This window comes from Myodes glareolus, chromosome 11, assembly GCF_982192425.1.
Source record: "Myodes glareolus chromosome 11, mMyoGla1.1, whole genome shotgun sequence".
In the NCBI taxonomy this organism is placed as follows: domain Eukaryota; kingdom Metazoa; phylum Chordata; class Mammalia; order Rodentia; family Cricetidae; genus Myodes; species Myodes glareolus.
In genome coordinates this window covers 1,220,008-1,238,433 of record NC_142036.1, presented here as the reverse complement: position 1 = coordinate 1,238,433, position 18,426 = coordinate 1,220,008, and positions in this window count along the sequence as shown.

The window sequence follows — 18,426 nt, the reverse complement described above, 5'->3', positions numbered from 1 at the left end:
ATGGAGTGTTGCTTCACTTTCTAAATGCTGTCCTTTCAGAGAAAATCACTTTCCTTTGAAAGTGCCTTAAGCTACTTACAAGCATTCAACAAAAACTCACATGCATTTCTCTGAAAGAGAAGCAGTCTGTTCCAACACTTCAATTCACTGTGCGAAGTGAATGGAGTGTTGCTTCACTTCCTAATGCTGTCCTTTCAGAGAAAATCACTTTCCTTTGAAAGTGCCTTAAGGTACTTACAAGCATTAGGATGAAACTCACACGTGTTTCTCTGAAAGAGAAGCAGTCTGTTCCAAAACTTCTTTCAGTTTGCAAAGTGAATGGAGTGTTGCTTCACTTTCTAAATGCTGTCCTTTCAGAGAAAATCACTTTCCTTTGAAACTGCCTTTATCTACTTACAAGCATTCAGAAGAAACTCACATCTCTTTCTCTGAAAGAGAAGGATTGTGTTCCAAAACTTCAATTCACTGTGCGAAGTGAATGGAGTGTTGCTTCACTTTCTAAATGCCGTCCTTTCAGAGAAAATCACTTTCCTTTGAAAGTGCCTTAAGTTACTTGCAAGCATTAGGAAGAAACTCACATGCGTTTCTCTGAAAGAGAAGCAGTCTGTTCCAACACTTCAATTCACTGTGCGAAGTGAATGGAGTGTTGCTTCACTTTCTAAATGCTGTCCTTTCAGAGAAAATCTCTTTCCTTTGAAAGAGCCTTAAGCTACTTACAAGCATTCAACAGAAACTCACATGCATTTCTCTGAAAGAGAAGCAGTTGTTCCAACACTTCAATTCACTGCACGAAGTGAATGGAGTGTTGCTTCTCTTTCTAAATGCTGTCCTTTCAGAGAAAATCACTTTCCTTTGAAACTGCCTTAATCTACTTACAAGCATTCAGAAGAAACTCACATCTCTTTCTCTGAAAGAGAAGGATTGTGTTCCAACACTTCAATTCACTGTGCGAAGTGAATGGAGTGTTGCTTCACTTTCTAAATGCTGTCCTTTCAGAGAAAATCACTTTTCTTTGAAAGTACCTTAAGCTACTTACAAGCATTCAACAGAAACTCACATGCATTTCTCTGAAAGAGAAGCACTCTGTTCCAACACTTCAATTCACTGCAAGAAGGGAATGGAGTGTTGCTTCACTTTCTAAATGCTGCCCTTTCAGAGAAAATCACTTTCCTTTGAAAGTGCCTTAAGCTACTTACAAGCATTCACCAGAAACTCACATGTGCTTCTCTGAAAGAGAAGCTGTCTGTTCCAACACTTCAATTCACTTTGCTAAGTGAATGGAGTGTTGCTTCACTTTCTAAATGCTGTCCTTTCAGAGAAAATCACTTTCCTTTGAAAGTGCCTTAAGTTACTTTCAAGCATCAGGAAGAAACTCACATGCGTTTCTCTGAAAGAGAAGCAGTCTGTTCCAACACTTCAATTCACTGTGCGAAGTGAATGGAGTGTTGCTTCACTTTCTAAATGCTGTCCTTTCAGAGAAAATCTCTTTCCTTTGAAAGAGCCTTAAGCTACTTACAAGCATTCAACAGAAACTCACATGCATTTCTCTGAAAGAAAAGCAGTTGTTCCAACACTTCAATTCACTGCACGAAGTGAATGGAGTGTTGCTTCTCTTTCTAAATGCTGTCCTTTCAGAGAAAATCACTTTCCTTTGAAACTGCCTTAATCTACTTACAAGCATTCAGAAGAAACTCACATCTCTTTCTCTGAAAGAGAAGGATTGTGTTCCAACACTTCAATTCACTGTGCGAAGTGAATGGAGTGTTGCTTCACTTTCTAAATGCTGTCCTTTCAGAGAAAATCACTTTTCTTTGAAAGTACCTTAAGCTACTTACAAGCATTCAACAGAAACTCACATGCATTTCTCTGAAAGAGAAGCACTCTGTTCCTACACTTCAATTCACTGCAAGAAGGGAATGGAGTGTTGCTTCACTTTCTAAATGCTGCCCTTTCAGAGAAAATCACTTTCCTTTGAAAGTGCCTTAAGCTACTTACAAGCATTCACCAGAAACTCACATGTGCTTCTCTGAAAGAGAAGCTGTCTGTTCCAACACTTCAATTCACTGTGCTAAGTGAATGGAGTGTTGCTTCACTTTCTAAATGCTGTCCTTTCAGAGAAAATCACTTTCCTTTGAAAGTGCCTTAAGCTACTTACAAGCATTCACCAGAAACTCACATGCGCATCTCTGAAAAAGAAGCTGTCTGTTCCAACACTTCAATTCACTGTGCGAAGTGAATGGAGTGTTGCTTCACTTTCTAAATGCTGTCCTTTCTGAGAAAATGACTTTCCTTTGAAAGTGCCTTAATCTACTTACAAGCATTCAGAAGAAACTCACATCTGTTTCTCTGAAAGAGAAGGAGTCTGTTCCAACACTTCAATTCACTGTGCGAAGTGAATGGAGTGTTGCTTCACTTTCTAAATGCTGTCCTTTCAGAGAAAATCACTTTCCTTTGAAAGTGCATTAAGTTACTTACAAGCATTAGGAAGAAACTCACATGCGTTTCTCTGAAAGAGAAGCAGTCTGTTCTAACACTTCAATTGATTGTGCGAAGTGAATGGAGTGTTGCTTCACTTTCTAATTGCTTTCCTTTCAGAGAAAATCACTTTCCTTTGAAAGTGCCTTAAGCAACTTTCACGCATTCACAAGAAACTCACATGCATTTCTATTAAAGAGAAGCAGTCTCTTCCAACACTTCAATTCACTGTGCGAAGTGAATGGAGTGTTGCTTCACTTTCTAAATGCTGTCCTTTCAGAGAAAATCACTTTCCTTTGAAAGTGCCTAAAGTTACTTGCATGTGTTAGGAAGAAACTCACATGCGTTTCTCTGAAAGAGAAACCTTCTCTTCCAACACTTCAATTCACTGTGCGAAGTGAATGGAGTGTTGCTTCACTTTCTAAATGCTGTCCTTTCAGAGAAAATCACTTTTCTTTGAAAGTGCCTTAAGAAACTTTCAAGTATTCACAAGAAACTCACATGCATTTCTCCGAAAGAGAAACCTTCTCTTCCAACACTTCAATTCACTGTGCGAAGTTAATGGAGTGTTGCTTCACTTTCTAAATGCTGTCCTTTCAGAGAAAATCACTTTCCTTTGAAAGTCCCTTAAGCTACTTACAAGCATTCAACAGAAACTCACATGCATTTCTCTGAAAGAAAAGCAGTCTGTTCCAACACTTCAATTCACTGTGCGAAGTGAATGGAGTGTGGCTTCACTTTCTAAATGCTTTCCTTTCAGAGAAAATCACTTTCCTTTGAAAGTGCCTTAAGTTACTTGCAAGCATTAGGAAGAAACTCACATGCGTTTCTCTGAAAGAGAAGCAGTCTGTTCTAACACTTCAATTCACTGTGCGAAGTGAATGGAGTGTTGCTTCACTTTCTAAATGCTGTCCTTTCAGAGAAAATCATTTTCCTTTGAAAGTGCCTTAAACTATTTTCAAGCAATCACAAAAAACTCACATGCGTTTCTCTGAAAGTGAAGCAGTCTGTTCCAAAACTTTAATTCAGTGTGCGAAGTGAATGGAGTGTTGCTTCACTTTCTAAATTCTGTCCTTTCAGAGAAAATCACTTTCCTTTGAAACTGCCTTAATCTACTTACAAGCATTCAGAAGAAACTCACATCTGTTTCTCTGAAAGGGAAGGAGTCTGTTCCAACACTTCAATTCACTGTGCGAAGGGAATGGAGTGTTGCTTCACTTTCTAAATGCTGTCCTTTCAGAGAAAATCATGTTCCTTTGAAAGTGCCTTAAGCTACTTACAAGCATTATGAAGAAACTCACATGCGTTTCTCTGAAAGAGAAGCAGTCTGTTCCAACACTTCAATTCACTGTGCGAAGTGAATGGAGTGTTTCCTCACTTTCTAAATGCTTTCCTTTCAGATAAAATCACTTTCCTTTGAAAGTGCCTTAAGCAACTTGCAAGCATTCAGAAGAAACACTAATGCGTTTCTATGAAAGAGAAGCACTCTTTTCCAACACTTCAATTCACTGTTCGAAGTGAATGGAATGATACTTCACTTTGTAAATGCTGTACTTTAAGAGAAAATCACTTTCTTTTGAAAGTGCCTTAAGCTACTTTCAAGCGTTCACAGGAAATTCACATGCGTTTCACTGAAAGAGAAGCATTCTGTTCAAACACTTCAATTCACTGTGCAAAGTGAATGGATTGTTGCCTCACTTTCGAAATGCTGTTCTTTCAGAGAAAATCAATTTCCTTTGAAAGTCCCTTAAGCTACTTTCAAGCATTCACAAAAAACTCACATGCGTTTCTCTGAAAGAGAAGCAGTCTGTTCCAACACTTCAATTCACTGTGCAAAGTGAATGGATTGTTGCCTCACTTTCGAAATGCTGTTCTTTCAGAGAAAATCACTTTCCTTTGAAAGAGCCTTAAGCTACTTAAAAGCATTCAACAGAAACTCACATGCATTTCTCTGAAAGAGAAGCAGTCTGTTCCAGACTTCAATTCACGGCATGAAGTGAATAGAGTGTTGCTTCACTTTCTAAATGTTTTCCTTTCAGAGAAAATCACTTTCCTTTGAAACTGCCTTAATCTACTTACAAGCATTCAGAAGAAACTCACATCTGTTTCTCTGAAAGAGAAGGAGTGTGTTCCAACACTTCAATTCACTGTGCGAAGTGTTTGGAGTGTTGCTTCACTTTCTAAATGCTGTATTTTCAGAGAAAACCACTTTCCTATGAAAGTGCCTTAAGCTACTTACAAGCATTAGGAAGAAACTCACATGCGTTTCTCTGAAAGAGAAGCAGTCTGTTCCAACACTTCAATTCACTGTGCGAAGTGAATGGAGTGTTGCTTCACTTTCTAAATGTGTCCTTTCAGAGAAAATCACTTTCCTTTGAAAGTGCCTTAAGCTACTTACAAGCATTCAACAGAAACTCACATGCATTTTTTTGAAAGAGACGCAGTCTGTTCCAACACTTCAATTCACTGTGCGAAGTGAATGGAGTGTTGCTTCACTTTCTAAATGCTTACCTTTCAGAGAAAATCACTTTCATTTGAAAGTTCCTTAAGCTACTTACAAGCATTCACCAGAAACTCACATGCGCTTCTCTGAAAGAGAAGCTGTCTGTTCCAACCCTTCAATTCCCTGTGCGAAGTGAATGGAGTGTTGCTTCACTTTTTAAATGCTGTCCTTTCAGAGAAAATCACTTTCCTTTGAAACTGCCTTAATCTACTTACAAACATTCAGAAGAAACTCACATCTCTTTCTCTGAAAGAGAAGGAGTGTGTTCCAACACTTCAATTCACTTTGCGAAGTGAATGGAGTGTTGCTTCACTATCTAAATGCTGTCCTTTCAGAGAAAATCACTTTCCTATGAAAGTGCCTTAAGCTACCTACAAGCATTAGGAAGAAACTCACATGCGTGTCTCTGAAAGAGAAGCATTCTGTTCAAACACTTCAATTCACTGTGCAAAGTGAATGGATTGTTGCCTCACTTTCGAAATGCTGTTCTTTCAGAGAAAATCAATTTCCTTTGAAAGTCCCTTAAGCTACTTTCAAGCATTCACAAAAAACTCACATGCGTTTCTCTGAAAGAGAAGCAGTCTGTTCCAACACTTCAATTCACTGTGCAAAGTAAATGGATTGTTGCCTCACTTTCGAAATGCTGTTCTTTCAGAGAAAATCACTTTCCTTTGAAAGAGCCTTAAGCTACTTAAAAGCATTCAACAGAAACTCACATGCATTTCTCTGAAAGAGAAGCAGTCTGTTCCAGACTTCAATTCACGGCATGAAGTGAATAGAGTGTTGCTTCACTTTCTAAATGTTTTCCTTTCAGAGAAAATCACTTTCCTTTGAAACTGCCTTAATCTACTTACAAGCATTCAGAAGAAACTCACATCTGTTTCTCTGAAAGAGAAGGAGTGTGTTCCAACACTTCAATTCACTGTGCGAAGTGTTTGGAGTGTTGCTTCACTTTCTAAATGCTGTCCTTTCAGAGAAAACCACTTTCCTATGAAAGTGCCTTAAGCTACTTACAAGCATTAGGAAGAAACTCACATGCGTTTCTCTGAAAGAGAAGCAGTCTGTTCCAACACTTCAATTCACTGTGCGAAGTGAATGGAGTGTTGCTTCACTTTCTAAATGTGTCCTTTCAGAGAAAATCACTTTCCTTTGAAAGTGCCTTAAGCTACTTACAAGCATTCAACAGAAACTCACATGCATTTTTTTGAAAGAGACGCAGTCTGTTCCAACACTTCAATTCACTGTGCGAAGTGAATGGAGTGTTGCTTCACTTTCTAAATGCTTACCTTTCAGAGAAAATCACTTTCCTTTGAAAGTGCCTTAAGCTACTTACAAGCATTCACCAGAAACTCACATGCGCTTCTCTGAAAGAGAAGCTGTCTGTTCCAACACTTCAATTCCCTGTGCGAAGTGAATGGAGTGTTGCTTCACTTTTTAAATGCTGTCCTTTCAGAGAAAATCACTTTCCTTTGAAACTCCCTTAATCTACTTACAAGCATTCAGAAGAAACTCACATCTCTTTCTCTGAAAGAGAAGGAGTGTGTTCCAACACTTCAATTCACTGTGCGAAGTGTTTGGAGTGTTGCTTCACTTTCTAAATGCTGTCCTTTCAGAGAAAACCACTTTCCTATGAAAGTGCCTTAAGCTACTTACAAGCATTAGGAAGAAACTCACATGCGTTTCTCTGAAAGAGAAGCAGTCTGTTCCAACACTTCAATTCACTGTGCGAAGTGAATGGAGTGTTGCTTCACTTTCTAAATGTGTCCTTTCAGAGAAAATCACTTTCCTTTGAAAGTGCCTTAAGCTACTTACAAGCATTCAACAGAAACTCACATGCATTTTTTTGAAAGAGACGCAGTCTGTTCCAACACTTCAGTTCACTGTGCGAAGTGAATGGAGTGTTGCTTCACTTTCTAAATGCTTACCTTTCAGAGAAAATCACTTTCCTTTGAAAGTGCCTTAAGCTACTTACAAGCATTCACCAGAAACTCACATGCGCTTCTCTGAAAGAGAAGCTGTCTGTTCCAACACTTCAATTCCCTGTGCGAAGTGAATGGAGTGTTGCTTCACTTTTTAAATGCTGTCCTTTCAGAGAAAATCACTTTCCTTTGAAACTGCCTTAATCTACTTACAAGCATTCAGAAGAAACTCACATCTCTTTCTCTGAAAGAGAAGGAGTGTGTTCCAACACTTCAATTCACTTTGCGAAGTGAATGGAGTGTTGCTTCACTATCTAAATGCTGTCCTTTCAGAGAAAATCACTTTCCTATGAAAGTGCCTTAAGCTACCTACATGCATTAGGAAGAAACTCACATGCGTGTCTCTGAAAGAGAAGCAGTATGTTCCAACACTTCAATTCACTGTGTGAAGTGAATGGAGTGTTGCTTCACTTTCTAAATGCTGTACTTTCAGAGAAAATCACTTTTCTTTGAAAGTGCCTTAAGCAACTTTCACGCATTCACAAGAAACTCACATGCATTTCTCTGAAAGAGAAGCCTTCTCTTCCAACATTTAAATTCACTGTGCGAAGTGAATGGAGTGTTGCTTCACTTTCTAAATGCTGTCCTTTCAGAGAAAATCACTTTCCTTTGAAAGTACCTTAAGCTACTTACAAGCATTCAACAGAAACTCACATGCATTTCTCTGTAAGAGAAGCAGTCTGTTCCAACACTACAATTCAGTGTGCGAAGTGAATGGAGTGTTGCTTCACTTTCTAAATGCTGTCCTTTCAGAGAAAATCACTTTCCTTTGAAAGTGCCTTAAGCTACTTACAAGCATTAGGATGAAACTCACATGCGTTTCTCTGAAAGTGAAGCAGTCTGTTCCAATACTTCAATTCACTGTGTGAAGTGAATGGAGTGTTGCCTCACTTTCTAAATGCTGTCCTTTCAGAGAAAATCACTTTCCTTTGAAAGTGCCTTAAGCAACTTGCAAGCATTCACAAGAAACACTAATGCGTTTCTATGAAAGAGAAGCACTCTGTTCCAACACTTCAATTCACTGCACGAAGGGAATGGAGTGTTGCTTCACTTTCTAAATGCTGTCCTTTCAGAGAAAATCACTTTCCTTTGAAAGTGCCTTAAGCTACTTACAAGCATTCACCAGAAACTCACATGCGCTTCTCTGAAAGAGAAGCTGTCTGTTCCAACACTTCAATTCACTGCGCTAAGTGAATTTAGTGTTGCTTCACTTTCTAAACGCTGTCCTTTCAGAGAAAATCACTTTCCTTTGACAGTGCCTTAAGTTACTTGCAAGCATTAGGAAGAAACTCACATGCGTTTCTCTGAAAGAGAAGCAGTCTGTTCTAACACTTCAATTCACTGTGCGAAGTGAATGGAGTGTTGCTTCACTTTCTAAATGCTGTCCTTTCAGAGAAAATCATTTTCCTTTGAAAGTGCCTTAAACTATTTTCAAGCAATCACAAAAAACTCACATGCGTTTCTCTGAAAGTGAAGCAGTCTGTTCCAAAACTTTAATTCAGTGTGCGAAGTGAATGGAGTGTTGCTTCCCTTTCTAAATTCTGTCCTTTCAGAGAAAATCACTTTCCTTTGAAACTGCCTTAATCTACTTACAAGCTTTCAGAAGAAACTCACATCTGTTTCTCTGAAAGGGAAGGAGTCTGTTCCAACACTTCAATTCACTGTGCGAAGGGAATGGAGTGTTGCTTCACTTTCTAAATGCTGTCCTTTCAGAGAAAATCACGTTCCTTTGAAAGTGCCTTAAGCTACTTGCAAGCATTATGAAGAAACTCACATGCGTTTCTCTGAAAGAGAAGCAGTCTGTTCCAACACTTCAATTCACTGTGCGAAGTGAATGGAGTGTTTCCTCACTTTCTAAATGCTTTCCTTTCAGATAAAATCACTTTCCTTTGAAAGTGCCTTAAGCAACTTGCAAGCATTCAGAAGAAACACTAATGCGTTTCTATGAAAGAGAAGCACTCTTTTCCAACACTTCAATTCACTGTTCGAAGTGAATGGAATGATACTTCACTTTGTAAATGCTGTACTTTAAGAGAAAATCACTTTCTTTTGAAAGTGCCTTAAGCTACTTTCAAGCGTTCACAGGAAATTCACATGCGTTTCACTGAAAGAGAAGCATTCTGTTCAAACACTTTAATTCACTGTGCAAAGTGAATGGATTGTTACCTCACTTTCGAAATGCTGTTCTTTCAGAGAAAATCAATTTCCTTTGAAAGTCCCTTAAGCTACTTTCAAGCATTCACAAAAAACTCACATGCGTTTCTCTGAAAGAGAAGCAGTCTGTTCCAACACTTCAATTCACTGTGCGAAGTGAATGGAGTGTTACTTCACTTTCTAAATGCTGTCCTTTCAGAGAAAATCACTTTCCTTTGAAAGAGCCTTAAGCTACTTAAAAGCATTCAACAGAAACTCACATGCATTTCTCTGAAAGAGAAGCAGTCTGTTCCAGACTTCAATTCACGGCATGAAGTGAATAGAGTGTTGCTTCACTTTCTAAATGTTTTCCTTTCAGAGAAAATCACTTTCCTTTGAAACTGCCTTAATCTACTTACAAGCATTCAGAAGAAACTCACATCTGTTTCTCTGAAAGAGAAGGAGTGTGTTCCAACACTTCAATTCACTGTGCGAAGTGTTTGGAGTGTTGCTTCACTTTCTAAATGCTGTCCTTTCAGAGAAAACCACTTTCCTATGAAAGTGCCTTAAGCTACTTACAAGCATTAGGAAGAAACTCACATGCGTTTCTCTGAAAGAGAAGCAGTCTGTTCCAACACTTCAATTCATTGTGCGAAGTGAATGGAGTGTTGCTTCACTTTCTAAATGTGTCCTTTCAGAGAAAATCACTTTCCTTTGAAAGTGCCTTAAGCTACTTACAAGCATTCAACAGAAACTCACATGCATTTTTTTGAAAGAGACGCAGTCTGTTCCAACACTTCAATTCACTGTGCGAAGTGAATGGAGTGTTGCTTCACTTTCTAAATGCTTACCTTTCAGGGAAAATCACTTTCCTTTGAAAGTGCCTTAAGCTACTTACAAGCATTCACCAGAAACTCACATGCGCTTCTCTGAAAGAGAAGCTGTCTGTTCCAACACTTCAATTCACTGTGCGAAGTGAATGGAGTGTTGCTTCACTTTCTAAATGCTGTCCTTTCAGAGAAAATCACTTGCGTTTGAAAGTGCCTTAAGTTACATGCAAGGATTAGGAAGAAACTCACATGCGTTTCTCTGAAAGAGAAGCAGTCTGTTCCAACACTTCAATTCACTGTGCGAAGTGAATGGAGTGTTGCTTCACTTACTAAATGCTGTCCTTTCAGAGAAAGTCATTTTCCTTTGAAAGTCCATTAAACTACTTTCAAGCAATCACAAAAAACTCACATGCGTTTCTCTGAAAGAGAAGCAGTCTGTTCCAACACTTCAATTCACTGTGCGAGTGAATGGAGTGTTGCTTCACTTTCTAAATGATGTCCTTTCAGAGAAAATCACTTTCCTTTGAAAGTGCCTTAAGCTACTTACAAGCATTCACCAGAAACTCACATGCGTTTCTCTGAAAGAGAAGGAGTGTGTTCCAACACTTCAATTCACTGTGCGAAGTGAATGGAGTGTTGCTTCACTTTCTAAATGCTGTCCTTTCAGAGAAAATCACTTTCCTATGAAAGTGCCTTAAGCTACTTACAAGCATTAGGAAGAAACTCACATGAGTTTCTCTGAAAGAGAAGCAGTCTGTTCCAACACTTCAATTCACTGTGCGAAGTGAATGGAGTGTTGCTTCGCTTTATAAATGTTGTCCTTTCAGAGAAAATCACTTTCCTTTGAAAGTGCCTTAAGCTACTTACAAGCATTCACCAGAAACTCACATGCATTTCTCTGAAAGAGAAGCAGTCTGTTCCAACACTTCAATTCACTGTGCGAAGTGAATGGAGTGTTGCTTCACATTCTAAATGTTGTCCTTTCAGAGAAAATCACTTTCCTTTGAAAGTGCCTTAAGCTACATTCTAGCATTCACAGGAAACACACATGCATTTCTCTGAAAGAGAAGCAGTCTGTTCCAACACTTCAATTCACTGTGCGAAGTGAATAGAGTGTTGCTTCACTTTCTAAATTCTGTCCTTTCAGAGAAAATCACTTTCCATTGAAAGTGCCTTAAACTACTTTCAAGCATTCAAAAAAACTCACATGCGTTTCTCTGAAAGAGAAGCAGTCTGTTCCAACACTTCAATTCACTGTACAAAGTGAATGGAGTGTTACTTCACTTTCTAAATGCTGTCCTTTCAGAGAAAATCACTTTCCTTTGAAAGTGCCTTAAGCAACTTGCAAGCATTCACAAGAAACACTAATGAGTTTCTCTGAAAGAGAAGCACTCTGTTCCAACACTTCAATTCACTGCACGAAGGGAATGGAGTGTTGCTTTACTTTCTAAATGCTGTCCTTTCAGAGAAAATCACTTTCCTATGAAAGTGCCTTAAGCTACTTACAAGCATTAGGAAGAAACTCACATGAGTTTCTCTGAAAGAGAAGCAGTCTGTTCCAACACTTCAATTCACTGGGCGAAGTGAATGGAGTGTTGCTTCGCTTTCTAAATGCTGTCCTTTCAGAGAAAATCACTTTCCTTTGAAAGTGCCTTAAGCTACTTACAAGCATTCAACAGAAACTCACATGCATTTCTCTGAAAGAGAAGCAGTCTGTTCCAACACTTCAGTTCACTGTGCGAAGTGAATGGAGTGTTGCTTCACATTCTAAATGCTGTCCTTTCAGAGAAAATCACTTTCCTTTGAAAGTGCCTTAAGCTACTTTCTAGCATTCACAGGAAACACACATGCGTCTCTCTGAAAGAGAAGCAGTCTGTTCCAACACTTCAATTCACTGTGCGAAGTGAATAGAGTGTTTCTTCACTTTCTAAATTCTGTCCTTTCAGAGAAAATCACTTTCCATTGAAAGTGCCTTAAACTACTTTCAAGCATTCAAAAAAACTCACATGCGTTTCTCTGAAAGAGAAGCACTCTGTTCCAACACTTCAATTCACTGCACGAAGGGAATGGAGTGTTGCTTCACTTTCTAAATGCTGTCCTTTCAGAGAAAATCACTTTCCTTTGAAAGTGCCTTAAGCTACTTACAAGCATTCACCAGAAACTCACATGCGTTTCTCTGAAAGAGAAGCAGTCTGTTCCAATACTTCAATTCACTCTGGGAAGTGAATGGAGTGTTGCTTCACTTTCTAAATGCTGTCCTTTCAGAGAAAATCACTTTCCTTTGAAAGTGCCTTAAGCTACTTACAAGCATTCAACAGAAACTCACATGCATTTCTCTGAAAGAGAAGTAGTCTGTTCCAACACTTCAATTCACTGTGCGAAGTGAATGGAGTATTGCTTCACTTTCTAAATGCTGTCCTTTTAGAGAAAATCACTTTCCTTTGAAAGTGCCTTAAGGAACTTACAAGCATTCACAAGAAACTCACATGCGTTTCTCTGAAAGAGAAGCAGTCTGTTCCAACACTTCAATTCACTGTTCGAAATGAATGGAGTGTTGCTTCACTTTCTAAATGCTGTCCTTTCAGAGAAAATCACTTTCCTTTGAAAGTGCCTTAAGCTACTTGCAAGCATTCACCAGAAACTCACATGCGTTTCTCTGAAAGAGAAGCAGTCTGTTCCAACACTTCAATTCACTGTGCGAAGTGAATGGAGTGTTGCTTCACTTTCTAAATGCTGTCCTTTCAGAGAAAATCACTTTCCTTTGAAAGTGCCTTAAGCTACTTGCAAGCATTCACCAGAAACTCACATGCGTTTCTCTGAAAGAGAAGCAGTCTGTTCCAACACTTCAATTCACTGTGCGAAGTGAATGGAGTGTTGCTTCACTTTCTAAATGCTGTCCTTTCAGAGAAAATCACTTTCCTTTGAAAGTGCCTTAAGCTACTTACAAGCATTCACTAGAAACTCACATGCGTTTCTCTGAAAGAGAAGCAGTCTGTTCCAATACTTCAATTCACTCTGCGAAGTGAATGGAGTGTTGCTTCAGTTTCTAAATGCTGTCCTTTCAGAGAAAATCACTTTCCTTTGAAAGTGCCTTAAGGAACTTACAAGCATTCAACAGAAACTCACATGCATTTCTCTGAAAGAGAAGCAGTCTGTTCCAACACTTCAATTCACTGTGCGAAGTGAATGGAGTATTTCTTCACTTTCTAAATGCTGTCCTTTCAGAGAAAATCACTTTCCTTTGAAAGTGCCTTAAGCTACTTGCAAGCATTAGGAAGAAACTCACATGCGTTTCTCTGAAAGAGAAGCAGTCTGTTCCAACACTTCAATTCACTGTGCGAAGTGAATGGAGTGTTGCTTCACTTTCTAAATGCTGTCCTTTCAGAGAAAATCACTTTCCTTTGAAAGTGCCTTAAGCTACTTGCAAGCATTAGGAAGAAACTCACATGCGTTTCTCTGAAAGAGAAGCAATCTGTTCCAACACTTCAATTCACTGTGTGAAGTGCATGGAGTGTTGCCTCACTCTCTAAATGCTGTCCTTTCAGAGAAAATCACTTTCCTTTGAAAGTGCCTTAATCTACTTACAAGCATTCAACAGAAACTCACATGCGTTTCTCTGAAAGAGAAGCAGTCTGTTCCAACTCTTCAATTCAATGTGCGAAGTGAATGGAGTGTTGCTTCACTTTCTAAATGCTGTCCTTTCAGAGTAAATCACTTTCCTTTGAAAGTGCCTTAAGCTACTTGCAAGCATTCACAAGAAACACTAATGCGTTTCTATGAAAGAGAAGCAGTCTGTTCCAACACTTCAACTCATTGCGCGAAGGGAATGGAGTGTTGCTTTACTTTCTAAATGCTGTCCTTTCAGAGAAAATCACTTTCCTTTGAAAGAGCCTTGAGCTACTTACAAGCATTCAACAGAAACTCACATGCATTTCTCTGAAAGACAAGCAGTCTGTTCCAACACTTCAATTCACTGTGTGAAGTGAATTGAGTGTTGCTTCACTTTCTAAATGCTGTCCTTTCAGAGAAAATCCCTTTCCTTTGAATGTGCCTTAAGCTACTTACAAGCATTCCACAGAAATTTATATGCATTTTTCTGAAAGAGAAGCAATCTGTTCCAACACTTCAATTCACTGTACAAAGTGAATGGAGTGTTGCTTCACTTTCTAAATGCTGTCCTTTCAGAGAAAATCACTTTCCTTTGAAAGTGCCTTAAGCAACTTGCAAGCATTCACAAGAAACACTAATGCGTTTCTATGAAAGAGAAGCACTCTGTTCCAACACTTCAATTCACTGCACGAAGGGAATGGAGTGTTGCTTCTCTTTCTAAATGCTGTCCTTTCAGAGAAAATCACTTTCCTTTGAAACTGCCTTAATCTACTTACAAGCATTCAGAAGAAACTCACATCTCTTTCTCTGAAAGAGAAGGATTGTGTTCCAACACTTCAATTCACTGTGCGAAGTGACTGGAGTGTTGCTTCACTTTCTAAATGCTGTCCTTTCAGAGAAAATCACTTTTCTTTGAAAGTACCTTAAGCTACTTACAAGCATTCAACAGAAACTCACATGCATTTCTCTGAAAGAGAAGCACTCTGTTCCAACACTTCAATTCACTGCAAGAAGGGAATGGAGTGTTGCTTCACTTTCTAAATGCTGCCCTTTCAGAGAAAATCACTTTCCTTTGAAAGTGCCTTAAGCTACTTACAAGCATTCACCAGAAACTCACATGTGCTTCTCTGAAAGAGAAGCTGTCTGTTCCAACACTTCAATTCACTGTGCTAAGTGAATGGAGTGTTGCTTCACTTTCTAAATGCTGTCCTTTCAGAGAAAATCACTTTCCTTTGAAAGTGCCTTAAGCTACTTACAAGCATTCACCAGAAACTCACATGCGCATCTCTGAAAAAGAAGCTGTCTGTTCCAACACTTCAATTCACTGTGCGAAGTGAATGGAGTGTTGCTTCACTTTCTAAATGCTGTCCTTTCTGAGAAAATGACTTTCCTTTGAAACTGCCTTAATCTACTTACAAGCATTCAGAAGAAACTCACATCTGTTTCTCTGAAAGAGAAGGAGTCTGTTCCAACACTCCAATTCACTGTGCGAAGTGAATGGAGTGTTGCTTCACTTTCTAAATGCTGTCCTTTCAGAGAAAATCACTTTCCTTTGAAAGTGCATTAAGTTACTTACAAGCATTAGGAATAAACTCACATGCGTTTCTCTGAAAGAGAAGCAGTCTGTTCTAACACTTCAATTCATTGTGCGAAGTGAATGGAGTGTTGCTTCACTTTCTAATTGCTTTCCTTTCAGAGAAAATCACTTTCCTTTGAAAGTGCCTTAAGCAACTTTCACGCATTCACAAGAAACTCACATGCATTTCTATTAAAGAGAAGCAGTCTCTTCCAACACTTCAATTCACTGTGCGAAGTGAATGGAGTGTTGCTTCACTTTCTAAATGCTGTCATTTCAGAGAAAATCACTTTCCTTTGAAAGTGCCTTAAGCTACTTACAAGCATTCAACAGAAACTCACATGCATTTCTCTGTAAGAGAAGCAGTCTGTTCTAACACTTCAATTCACTGTGCGAAGTGAATGGAGTGTTGCTTCACTTTCTAAATGCTGTCCTTTCAGAGAAAATCACTTTCCTTTGAAAGTGCCTAAAGTTACTTGCATGTGTTAGGAAGAAACTCACATGCGTTTCTCTGAAAGAGAAACCTTCTCTTCCAACACTTCAATTCACTGTGCGAAGTGAATGGAGTGTTGCTTCACTTTCTAAATGCTGTCCTTTCAGAGAAAATCACTTTTCTTTGAAAGTGCCTTAAGAAACTTTCAAGTATTCACAAGAAACTCACATGCATTTCTCCGAAAGAGAAACCTTCTCTTCCAACACTTCAATTCACTGTGCGAAGTTAATGGTGTGTTGCTTCACTTTCTAAATGCTGTCCTTTCAGAGAAAATCACTTTCCTTTGAAAGTCCCTTAAGCTACTTACAAGCATTCAACAGAAACTCACATGCATTTCTCTGAAAGAAAAGCAGTCTGTTCCAACACTTCAATTCACTGTGCGAAGTGAATGGAGTGTGGCTTCACTTTCTAAATGCTTTCCTTTCAGAGAAAATCACTTTCCTTTGAAAGTGCCTTAAGTTACTTGCAAGCATTAGGAAGAAACTCACATGCGTTTCTCTGAAAGAGAAGCAGTCTGTTCTAACACTTCAATTCACTGTGCGAAGTGAATGGAGTGTTGCTTCACTTTCTAAATGCTGTCCTTTCAGAGAAAATCATTTTCCTTTGAAAGTGCCTTAAACTATTTTCAAACAATCACAAAAAACTCACATGCGTTTCTCTGAAAGTGAAGCAGTCTGTTCCAAAACTTTAATTCAGTGTGCGAAGTGAATGGAGTGTTGCTTCACTTTATAAATTCTGTCCTTTCAGAGAAAATCACTTTCCTTTGAAACTGCCTTAATCTACTTACAAGCATTCAGAAGAAACTCACATCTGTTTCTCTGAAAGGGAAGGAGTCTGTTCCAACACTTCAATTCACTGTGCGAAGGGAATGGAGTGTTGCTTCACTTTCTAAATGCTGTCCTTTCAGAGAAAATCACGTTCCTTTGAAAGTGCCTTAAGCTACTTACAAGCATTATGAAGAAACTCACATGCGTTTCTCTGAAAGAGAAGCAGTCTGTTCCAACACTTCAATTCACTGTGCGAAGTGAATGGAGTGTTTCCTCACTTTCTAAATGCTTTCCTTTCAGATAAAATCACTTTCCTTTGAAAGTGCCTTAAGCAACTTGCAAGCATTCAGAAGAAACACTAATGCGTTTCTATGAAAGAGAAGCACTCTTTTCCAACACTTCAATTCACTGTTCGAAGTGAATGGAATGATACTTCACTTTGTAAATGCTGTACTTTAAGAGAAAATCACTTTCTTTTGAAAGTGCCTTAAGCTACTTTCAAGCGTTCACAGGAAATTCACATGCGTTTCACTGAAAGAGAAGCATTCTGTTCAAACACTTCAATTCACTGTGCAAAGTGAATGGATTGTTGCCTCACTTTCGAAATGCTGTTCTTTCAGAGAAAATCAATTTCCTTTGAAAGTCCCTTAAGCTACTTTCAAGCATTCACAAAAAACTCACATGCGTTTCTCTGAAAGAGAAGCAGTCTGTTCCAACAATTCAATTCACTGTGCAAAGTGAATGGATTGTTGCCTCACTTTCGAAATGCTGTTCTTTCAGAGAAAATCACTTTCCTTTGAAAGAGCCTTAAGCTACTTAAAAGCATTCAACAGAAACTCACATGCATTTCTCTGAAAGAGAAGCAGTCTGTTCCAGACTTCATTTCACGGCATGAAGTGAATAGAGTGTTGCTTCACTTTCTAAATGTTTTCCTTTCAGAGAAAATCACTTTCCTTTGAAACTGCCTTAATCTACTTACAAGCATTCAGAAGAAACTCACATCTGTTTCTCTGAAAGAGAAGGAGTGTGTTCCAACACTTCAATTCACTGTGCGAAGTGTTTGGAGTGTTGCTTCACTTTCTAAATGCTGTCCTTTCAGAGAAAACCACTTTCCTATGAAAGTGCCTTAAGCTACTTACAAGCATTAGGAAGAAACTCACATGCGTTTCTCTGAAAGAGAAGCAGTCTGTTCCAACACTTCAATTCACTGTGCGAAGTGAATGGAGTGTTGCTTCACTTTCTAAATGTGTCCTTTCAGAGAAAATCACTTTCCTTTGAAAGTGCCTTAAGCTACTTACAAGCATTCAACAGAAACTCACATGCATTTTTTTGAAAGAGACGCAGTCTGTTCCAACACTTCAATTCACTGTGCGAAGTGAATGGAGTGTTGCTTCACTTTCTAAATGCTTACCTTTCAGAGAAAATCACTTTCCTTTGAAAGTGCCTTAAGCTACTTACAAGCATTCACCAGAAACTCACATGCGCTTCTCTGAAAGAGAAGCTGTCTGTTCCAACACTTCAATTCCCTGTGCGAAGTGAATGGAGTGTTGCTTCACTTTTTAAATGCTGTCCTTTCAGAGAAAATCACTTTCCTTTGAAACTGCCTTAATCTACTTACAAGCATTCAGAAGAAACTCACATCTCTTTCTCTGAAAGAGAAGGAGTGTGTTCCAACACTTCAATTCACTGTGCGAAGTGTTTGGAGTGTTGCTTCACTTTCTAAATGCTGTCCTTTCAGAGAAAACCACTTTCCTATGAAAGTGCCTTAAGCTACTTATAAGCATTAGGAAGAAACTCACATGCGTTTCTCTGAAAGAGAAGCAGTCTGTTCCAACACTTCAATTCACTGTGCGAAGTGAATGGAGTGTTGCTTCACTTTCTAAATGTGTCCTTTCAGAGAAAATCACTTTCCTTTGAAAGTGCCTTAAGCTACTTACAAGCATTAGGATGAAACTCACATGCGTTTCTCTGAAAGAGACGCAGTCTGTTCCAACACTTCAATTCACTGTGCGAAGTGAATGGAGTGTTGCTTCACTTTCTAAATGCTTACCTTTCAGAGAA